This window comes from Cervus elaphus, chromosome 26 (genome assembly GCF_910594005.1).
Source record: "Cervus elaphus chromosome 26, mCerEla1.1, whole genome shotgun sequence".
Taxonomy (NCBI): domain Eukaryota; kingdom Metazoa; phylum Chordata; class Mammalia; order Artiodactyla; family Cervidae; genus Cervus; species Cervus elaphus.
The window spans coordinates 24452188-24463105 of record NC_057840.1 but is presented as its reverse complement, the minus strand read 5'-3'; the positions used below and the strand labels follow the sequence as shown (position 1 = coordinate 24463105).

Sequence of the window (10918 nt, the reverse complement as noted above, 5' to 3'; positions counted from 1 at the left end):
TAGTGTATACTAGAGGTCACCTACCCTGAAAAACAATAAAGATGCTATTTTCCTCATACACATCGCAAAATGGGGATTATTGTAATAATTATGAAAGAGTCTACCTCTAGAGATACCTTTAAAAGCCTCATTTTGGCAAAGTGGAAAAGAGGAGAAATTATCTTCTCACCTTACAATCAGTTTCAGACATTTGGAGGGAAAATGGAGCAGAAGCTATGGGCACCATGCCCATATATGCCAGCCTTCACGATTTAGTGCGTGCTGGCTGGACTTGCAGCTACCAGCACCTGTATTTCTTTGCCTGAGGGCTTTCTTAAGCCATCAAAGGTTGCTTTGCCCAGCTGTGCAGCTTTCTGGAGGTATTTGGGTATTAACTTCCCCTGGGAGTCGCCTCCAACCAAATAATGAAAGGAACTGGTGTATAAATACCCTAGCAACTTTATCCCTTGTGTAGAATAACTTGGAGGTATACACTCTGCATCAACTTTCAGGGTTTCCCCAGCAGGATTAAGCTCTAGCCAACCACAGCAGTGAGAGCCTTGATAATGTACATTTCATTGTCTGCCTTGCCTCATCTCACTTCTTCATTCTTCTACCACTGCTTTCTTCCCTTTCCAGGTCATTTTTTTGTACACTAATCTATATCTTGAGATCTGTTTCTGAAGCACACCAACCAAGACTCTAACCATCCCTTCTACCAAAAAAAAAAAAAAGGAACTGATGGAACAGTCAAAAGTACTGAAAGTTCTAGGATAAATTAATATTTGAATTCAATGCAGCAAATAATTATTGTGCACCTCCTGTGTCAGGAACCATGCAAAGAACAGCACTTAAATCTTGATTGGAAGGAGACCACTAATTTCAATAGTAGACAATTACTGAATTGTTTTTTGAAACATAGTAATCAGTGCATCCAGAAATAGCTATTAAGCCCAGAACAGGAAGCCTCTAAACCCTGTCAGTGTGGAACTGTGAAATCATGGAAGACTTGCCAAAGAAGAAAGACTTGATCTAGTTTTCCCAGGTGGAAATAGAAAGGGAAGTATCAGATAAAGGGAGCAAATGCACAATACAGCGTGGTACACTCTCCTCTAAGAAAAGAATGTAGGGAAGACCTCGGAGAGGCTGGGTAATACAGTGGTTAAGAGCACAACCTCTGAAACTGGACTGTCTGAGTTCAAATTCTAGAGTTTTTATTTATTGTCTGTGTGACCTTGGGCAAACCAATTCATCTCTCTGAGCCTCAGTTTGCTCATCTCTAAATTAAAATGCCTATTTACTACCCTTCTTTTTCATTTAGAAAATTTAATACAGGTAAAAGGTTTAGGAAAGTAACTGGCATATTGAAAGTGCTGAATAAATGATAATTGTGATTTATTATCATGGCTGGTTAATTCAGAGGGAAAGAAATAGGAGATAAACTTGGCAAAGTAGACAGAAGACAAATCATGCAAGGTTTTATGTTCCACACTAGGGAATTCTTCATCTCTGAGGTTAAGAGTTAGCAAACTACATACAACCCACTGGCCAAATCCAATCTACCCCTTGTTTCTGTAAACAAAGTTTTACTGGAATATAGCTACATTCACTAATTTGTATATTGTCTGTGACTATTTCATGTTACAATGAGCTGTTGTGACATTCCATATGACCCACAAATTCAACAATATTTACCTTTTGATCTCTAACAGAAAAAAATTGCCAATCCCAGCCATAGGTGGAAAGAAGCAACTTACAGAGTACAAGGATGCATTGTATGGAGTAAATGTCTACAGGCAGAATAAGATGGTCATTCCACAGGTCAAGGCTAAAGTCGATAAGGTTAATAAATCAGATTTCAAAAGAGGGAGGGTTAGGTATAAAGATGAAGGAGGAATATTTTGGGAGTTGACCGCGAGTCTAGTTAAACTTGCAGACTACAGGGCATGCCTAGCCTATAGGTAAATTTTAACTACTCCATAGCGTTCATATATTTTAAACTTGCTGTCAGTGTTTAAAGTAGAAAGATATCACCAATGAAACATGAATATCTATATTCTTTGGAAAAACTGGAAGATCTAGCAAAAGTTTGGTGGAAGGCAGCTGCTGTGTTTACAAGAGACATTTATTTTTCAATATGTTGCATCCCCCACTATTTCCTATCGTATTATAATTGGGTCAGCTTCTTTAATGTCATGAACACATTGAGTCTGAGTGCTCTAGAATTCAAGAGTGCTACATCCTGCCACTTATGGCCACAAGGGCATGGAGTGCAGGAAAAGGGGCAGTTTCCTCTGAAAACAGATATAATAGAAACAGTAGCCTGCAAGGACAGCGAGAGTTTGGTAAGAACAAGTGAGAAGAGAATACCACCTAAAGAAGTTGAGGAGTGAGTCAATTTTTTTATGAAGGAAGAAAGCTTTACAGTGACATAGGAGAAAACTGTTTAAGAGAAATTGAATGGAGAGTTGAAGGGGTGTAGGCTCACAGCAGGATAAAAATAACTGAATAAACCAGGATTGGTAACCAGAAATGTTGCGTTTTGGTTGATGCATGAGGTTGACTAAAGGTGGGAACCATAGAAGGAGCTGATTGGCTGCATAGTCCCCAGTTTTTTGGAAAATTGCTATGGTGTTACATCCAGTTGTGGGTAGGTTAGGGTCAGTGTTGTCACAGACCCTGCCTGCAAATCTGTCCAATTTAATGAGAACCACCTTTAGGCTCACTCAGAGTCATAATGAGGTCTCTTTCAAGTAAGCCCTAGGGAAAAGTGTTGCATTGGTTCAGTTAAGTATCTGGGGTTGCTTTGGGCTCTAAGATTGTATATTTCTAACTTTACAAATGGAGGAGAAGTCATGTAAAACTACAAAGGCCTTTAAAGGAAGCTATGATCTCAAGATTCTTCTTTTCTCTCCTGCTTCTTAAGGAATAGATAACTCCTTTTGTTCACCAAGCACCTTGATGGGCTTTGTATTAACACATGGAAATACATTGTCCCAACGTACCTGCAGATGTTGGTCTTCTCATCTTGCATCCTGGTCCGTAATATGCCTACTTCTATTTTTCCCTTAATTTTTCTTTGTTTTTCTGTCCTTTTAATCTCAAGAGTCAGTTATCTACCAACAAATGAAATAGGAAATATAGTGAATGGGAAAATGTCATTAAAACTCTCAATGTCTACCCTTTTCAATATCTATTTTACCTTTTTTACTATAACAGAGAGGAATGTTTTGTAGGTCCCACATAATAGAACATTCACTCTTATCCTTCAGCATTTGTCCCAGAAAAATTATATAAAGTTATATTTTTATTCTATTAGCTGTTGGGGATAGTCATGAGGGAATGTCACCTCTCACCCACATCTACCCAGACACTGCAATAGAGGAACCAACTTGATCAGGATGAAAAATCCAAGACTTCAAACTACTTAATAGGCTTACCCGATTAAGCCTATTAATAGACATTTTTAACAGTTGCATTCTTGGTTGAAGGTGATTCTTTATCCATAATGAAACATTTTACATTTCAAAAAGAAACATGAAACTGCAGAGAATGATGATGCAGATAGCAAGAGTGATGAGGTTTAGTAAATAAATTCACTTAAATTCCTTCTCTCAGGAATTTTCAAGCGGGTAAGAAGTGGAGTACAGGTGGCATTCAAAGAAATGCTTAAAAATAGATAAGAAAATGAAAATAAAAGTAACCCTTATTCAATCAAGAGAAAGCTTATAAAGTGATATGTCTCTTTTATACGAAGAGTCAGTCTGGTCTGTGCTCTGGGAGAAGAGTCTACTTGGAAACTTTAATAGATAAGTAAGAATTATAGAGGACTTTCCATAAGTTAGTGAACATGGCACTCTTTAATGTTTTATAAAGTTGATTTCCCACCAAGTGTTAAGAAAAGAGGAAGGAAAAGATGAGACAGAAAATACAAGTGCCTAATGACCCTCCTTCTGACCCTCAAATACAAGGAGAGGATGAGAAAGTACAGTTAAACCATCATCGCTCAAACGTCTGCTAGAATTAGAAGTTCTCCACTTAGTGGAAAAAAGGAAACCTGTGTTTCTATTTAGATTTCTTAAATCCAAAAAAGAATAGAGAACAGATTATTTTTTTCTTCTTTTTTCCTACCTTTCTTTCTTCTGTTTATTTTTTTCAATTATTATTTCGACTCACAATCTTTTAAAATAATAATATAAATGTATTTCTTCATCCTTTTCTAGACATTAAAAAAAAAAAATGCCCCACTGGGAAAGAACTTGATGCAATTCTTCTTTAAGAGTGTAAGGAAAGAAGTCTTCCTTTATAATACAAAATTGGCTGTCTACTTAGCATGAGTCAAGTTAAAAATTGTGCTTGCTGTATGTGTGTTACCACCCTCTCAACTAGGAAAAAATTCAAGAGATCAAAACAACCATTTATTTTCTCCACTAGACACAGAGGTCAAGATCCAATGGTGTGTCACAATCTGTTGCAAGCTCTGTTGCAAGTAATTTGTTACTATTAATAGTTCAAAGTTTGCAAATGATTTACTTTTGTTTGTAAGTTAGAGGGAAGTCAAGGTTATCCTGAAATGTCACTCTCACTCAGCTGCAATTCTGATATCCTTCTCTGAAGAGAGAAGGGGAGGCTTTCTAACCAGGATGCCAGAGAGTGAATGTCACCCAGCGTTTGTTTCTAGAGGTAAAAAGGTTGAGACCACTTCATCAGACTCAGGGAGGACAGCAAAATATCTTGTAGACACTGAGATCAAGGTGCCATCTGAAAGTGCAACTAAAAAATCAATGGCAAGATGTATGTAGTCAGAGGCATATAAAGTCATTCTCAAGAATCAGGTGTGTGGGGCTATGCAGTGAGAGGAAGTCCAGGCACCTCTTCTGGGTATGAGTGCATCATGCCGTAAGTAAGTAAATATTTGAATGACTCAGTGTCCCTTGCTCTGAATGATGTGCTCAGAAAGGGCCTTTCTGGGTCTTATTTGGTTTTTATGTGGTTTTATTTTTTCTTCAAAGAGTGTAAGATTTAAGGCCTTTGGCACTTATAATTTAGTCATAAATTAATAACTTAGAATTCCGGTCTTATGATCACATGAAATGTATTGACATTCTGGTTTGTTCCAGATCCTGTGCTAGGTACTAAGTTCACACGGATACTTAAGAAAGAGTATTCTTCTCAAGAAACTTCCCATGAGAAATTAATTAGTGTGAGTTTGTTCCAGAAAGATCAATACACTCCCTCTATGTGCTCAGAAAATCATGTTTATGAGCCTACAAAATCAAGGAACAGACTGAGTTGTGGTGAACCCATCAGATGAAATAGCATCTAATGAGGCCTCATGAGGACCAAACAATTGATTTCAACTGAAAAAAATCCCACATCACAATTCTCTTTGTGTATATATAAAGTTTCAGTCATTATGGAAAGTCATTGTCACTGAGCTAAAACTCAGCTGATCTGAGTCCATTAGCTTATTAGCTCTAATGACTGTAAATAAGTTAACATCTTTGAGACTCGTTTTCTTACCTACAAAATGAGACCAATCATTCTTCCCATTACTCCACTCTGATGTTGTGAGGATGGAATGCATGGACGGAAGCAGGGGGCCAAATTCTACTGCAACATACAGCTGTAATCAGTAACCATTGCATGCCAAGTAGTGTTAGATGATTTCCCCATGTTCTCACTTTCAACCCTCACAGCAACGCTCGCTTTAGGCATTATTGCCTTAAAAGTTGACTTTCTCTAGGTCACATCAAGTCGTGGAAGAGCTAGAATTTTGAAAACCCAACTGTCTGTCTGCAGGGTGCATGTCTCCATCATTTCACCCTGCTTATTTCATACATGAGTCAATTATGTGAAACGTCTTTGAAAACTGGAAGCTGTTCTACTGTTACCATCCCAAGCCAATGATCTGAGAGTGAAAATGTCCCCTAACTCACTTGCTCTGTTCCTTTGCTCATGGCAAGATTTCTACTTGAAGTTTCTTGTCTTTTTTTTACCCCCCGTGATTAATTCTTACCCATTCTTCAAGCTGACTATATTCTCTACACAACAGTTATCTTTCCTTCTTATAAAATCTGATATATCTATACTATTTCACTGTCTCATACAGTCAATATGTTGTGTTTTTAGTTATTATTTTACATATGTCTTGTTTCCTTAGCTAGATTAAAATTTCTAGCGGTAAATGAATGCCTTGGTACTCCTCTAGGAAGAATTTCCTATAGATATATTTTAAAATATTTGAAGACAAAGATTAAAATGATGATTACTAAAATAAACAGTCTAATCTATTTTTAGAAGAGTTTAAATTGTTTAGCTTACTTATGTTATAAGTAAAAACATTCATTTTTTACAATCATTTTATCTCATATTCAAAACACTGCAGTGTGAAAATATAAATTATGCTACTGCCTGCCACCATTATTATTTTCGTGTGTATGTCTCCCTATTTTTTCTATATGTGGCTATATTTATAAAACTTGAATTCAAAAAATTTGAATGTCAAGGACTTTTATTATATGATGTTTACTTATAATCTATGGAAAACATTCATATTCTTGTACAGTTTCTCACTGCATCATTTTAATAGACATATATTGCTTTTCCATGTTCGTTAATTTGCTTTGTCTTTCAACGTTTCATCAGTTTCACTGAGCACTTTCCTCCGATCTCCATTTTTCTCACCACGGCAACCATTACAGCATTACTGTACACCCCTCCATAGTTAGTCTGCGTATGTAGACGCTAACTATATTAAACCTGCATATCTGTCTTTTTTAAGAGCAATAACGGAATCATAATATCCTTACCTCACCTTTTCAGGCTTTAACACACTTTGGAGATTCTTTTCCAAATCAGTATAGGGCTTCCCTTGTGGCTCAGCTGGTAAAGAATACACCTGCAATGCAGGAGACCTAGGTACGATCCCTGAGTTGGGAAGATCCCCTAGAGAAGGGAAAGGCTACCCACTCCAGTATTCTGGCCTGGAGAATTCCATGCACTGTATAGTCCATGGGGTTGCAAAGAGTCGGACACTACTGAGCGACTTTCACTCACTCCAAATCAATACATATAGATTTGTTCTCATTCTTCTTAATCATTGTATAGTATTTCACTGTAGGAATTTATCATAATTTGTATAATCAATCCCCTGTCTAATTAATTTCTTACCCAAAAGATTTGCTAGACATATATACTTTCTTTTCTCCAAATGACTCATCATGTCATCTTTCCTAAAAAGTTTCATTTTTTTTTTCTCCCTAGAGGCTTTGCTTCTATTGGTCCCTCCATTCTTGGGTTCCTGTCTATCGATTACTCTCTATGCCACAGACAGAGTTGACACCCTGGCATTACTGCTCATCTCTCTCCTGGAATCTGCTCTTCCCTAGATGCTGTAATTTGCTCTTCCTTACTTAACACCTTCATTTTGCTCTAGCACATTCTCCAATAACTACCTTTAAAAATGCTTCGGGACAATTAGATGTTTAAGTTATTTATTTAGTCTTTATATTCATTTTGGTTGAATATAGAATTCCACATAGAAAACATATTCGATCCAACTTTTGAACATATTTCTTCCTTGACTTCCAGTATCCAGAATAGTTATTAGGAAAGTCAGGTTCCTTTAGAATCTAGTACACTGACCCCTTTTCTCCCTCTTGGTTAAGTTTATGAATATATTTTACCTTTTTCTATTTTCCAAAATTGTTTCTCAATCGTTTTCTAATTACATTTCATACTTGATTTTCTTTCTTCCTTTCTTTCTTTCTTTTTTTTTTTTTTTTTTTGCAACCCCATGAACTATACAGTCCATAGAATTCTCCAGGCCAGAATACTGGAGTGGGTAGCCTTTCTCTTCTCCAGGGGATCTTCCCCATACTCAGTTTTCTTAGATAGAATTCACTTATTATCCTCATGAAACCTGGGAGGAAAAGGCAATAAATACATGTATCAATTCACAATTTCTATCTCTAAAGTCCAGTGTTTAACTATTCAATACTTCAATTGAATATTTATGTTTCAAGGTTTTCATTTTCACAAATACTTAAATATCATCATGGCTAAGCAGAAATCATAATCATTTCTTAGGTTATATTAAAGGTCAAACTTTTGCATAAAATGTTTACAAAATTTCTAATGTGTTTGATAGATACTTCAAAGCATATTCATTTCCTGTTGTTGCAGAACAACTTACCACAAATATAGCAGCTTTATCTCACAGTTTCCAGGGGGTCTTGAGTCTGAGCCTGGCTTAACTGGGTCCTCTGCTTAGAATCTTCCACGACAGTGATTCAGGTGTTGGTTAGGGCTGCATCGCAATCTGAGACTCAGGATCCTCTTCCAAGTTGATATGATTGGCAGAATTCATTTTCTTGCAGCTGTAGTACTCACGGTGGCTCATTTCTCCAAAGCCAAGAGGAAATGAAGTATCTGATCTCAGAGAAGGCCTAAACCTTCTTTTAAACTGATTAGGGACCTTGATTTCATCTGTTAAATCCTTTTACCTTGGCCACATAATGTAACGTGGTCATGAAAACGACAGCTATCATATCCTAGATATCTCTCATACAGACAGATATCATACAGATATCTCACAGACAGCTGGGAACAGGAAGGAGAAAGGGGATGGGCCACAGGGGTCATCGCAGAATTCTGCCTACCACAGCAAGTAACCCTAAGAAACATCATACTGTAGATATGTTACTTTTTAAAAAATCACTATAATTGCATTAAAATCCAGAGAAGTGTAAAAACTATTTATTCAAAGTACATCATCGCTGATTTTTCTACTATTTAATTTATGTTTTCCACAACTTACACAACAAAATTTTGACAAACCTCTACCCTATGACCTTCCCTCTGTTTACCGTGGCTTTCCAAAGAACCTATTTAATTCTTAAACAAAGTCCAACTCATTTTTCACAAACTAAAGGATAATACAATAGCATTGCTTCTGGATTTTTACCAAAAATGTCATTAGACATTAGTATGTTTCCAGGCATTCTGCTGATCAGTGAGTATTGAGAATATGCACAAGTAAGTAAAACAATGTCCTTGGTCTTGGGTGCATCCAGCCTAGGAAGACAGTGACAAGTGTAACAAGTATTCCAGTGAAGTAAAGAATTTCTGAGAAAGAGCTTATTAAACATGAAACCAGTGGAAGCACTCACAAAGGAAAAGGATGATGAACTTCACCCTGAAAAAAGTTAGGTCAATTTTTTTAATGCCAATAAAAACATTTGGAAAGATTGAATATATAAATACCTATGCAGAGTATCTATATACATACACACATGTGGTCAACACATAAATAAGTAAAAACATGAAAGCATAAATCAGAAAAATTTTGAAGGATATGGATCCAAAATTCAAAGGAAATACAAATGAAAAACAGTCAAAAAGTTATTCTCTCTCACTAGTAATTTAAAAAATTTACCAAAGGAAATAAATAGAAAAATTTGAAAAATATCATCACTAAGTGCTGGTGAGAGTGTGACAAGCTAGCCTCTGCTATATTATGAGGAAGAATAAATTGGGCAATCTTTTTTGAAAGGAATTTGTTGATAATAAGGAGAGTGAAAGAACTTCAGGCCTTTGGTCCTATAATTCCACAAGTGAAAAATTCTGAAGGAAATGAAGATTTCAACAATAAAGGAATCTTTAAGTAAATGAAATATTATATACTCATTAAAAATCATGTTTTCTAAATTTTTTTAGTGATGTGGGAAAAAAAATACATTGATATGTTGAAGAAGTCCACAAAATAATTGATCACTTCGATGCAAGAAAAAAAGTACATAGAAGAAAATTTGAACATAAATATACTATAAATTTCAGCCATAATTATCTCAAATACACAATTATAATTTTTACTTCATATGGCATATAGAAGTTAACAAAAATTCCTAAAACAATAGTAATGTGTGTACATGCTTAGTTGTGTCTGACTCTTTGTGACCCCATGGACTGTAGCTCGCCAGGCTCTACTGTCCATAGAATTTTCCAGTCAAAAATACTGGAGTGGGTTGCCATTTCCTTCTCCAGGGGATCGTCTCAACCCAGAGTTCAAACCCACATCTGTTGTGTCTCCTGAATTGGCAGGTGGATTCTTTACCAGCAGAACCACCAGAAAAGCCCTTTAAAACAATAGTAATAAGTCTATAAAATTACAAAGTTGATAAACAGAATAGGAAAGCATAATGTCTTCAACATCTACAAGAAAATGTCATAGTCAGAATCAAAGGCTTGGAATTTCAGGAACATTATTAAAACACAGGATGTGACCATGAATCTACTTCACAGAGAGGGAGTGGGTCATAGTGACATGTTGGTCAGAGAGCTACCAACAAGGTAGACCAGATGGATAAGAATCAAAAGCTGGAAAAAACAGCCCAGCTAGAGAGGTATTTCCTGGTACAATCTGATTAATTCTAGCAAAAAACAGATCACATTTTATGAACTGTAACATACAGTTTAAATATAAGTCAAATCTTAACTTAACAATTGTTCTAGTTTGGAGGCTGTGGATTAAAAGCAAGTGCCCAATTATTTATTGTTGAGTTCTTAAAGAAATAAAACATGCAAAGGTGAAATAAACTGGAATAGGTTATCTGTAGGAGAAAGCCTATGATAAATTGTATAAAATTACACTCCTCAAAAATTTTTATACTAATTGTATCAACAAACTTTCAAAAAGTTTGCTTGAATTTTAATGATTAATTGACATTTATACTCTAGGATATGATAAATTATGAAGAATTTGTTACTAATGAATTCTTCATCTTCATAAAAGATTGAAAAGGGGGAGAGAAGATAAACTTTAATCATAAGAGATTTTTCTTTTTCTTTGGTTTGTTTTCTATTGGGAGAGGAGTATGAATTTTTAAAATCTGTGGCTAAATAATTGCAAACAATTTTTCAGATAAACTTATAGTGT

The 10918-nt window shown here is 35.8% G+C and overlaps 1 long non-coding RNA gene across 3 annotated transcripts; it reads right to left on the bottom strand.

Annotated features, from left to right (window-relative positions):
• Positions 1-2990: 2990 nt before the first annotated feature.
• On the bottom strand, positions 2991-8378 carry LOC122684439. Of its 3 annotated transcripts, none has more exons than XR_006338033.1 (3): positions 8177-8378; positions 5503-5592; positions 2991-3095 (listed from the first exon to the last, which is right to left on the bottom strand). It is a non-coding gene; the product is annotated as an uncharacterized LOC122684439 (long non-coding RNA). The 3 variants fall into 3 exon arrangements; XR_006338034.1 differs by lacking the exon at positions 8177-8378 and adding an exon at positions 6792-6905; XR_006338035.1 differs by lacking the exon at positions 8177-8378 and adding an exon at positions 6792-6857 and having other exon boundaries at positions 5503-5589.
• Positions 8379-10918: the final 2540 nt, after the last annotated feature.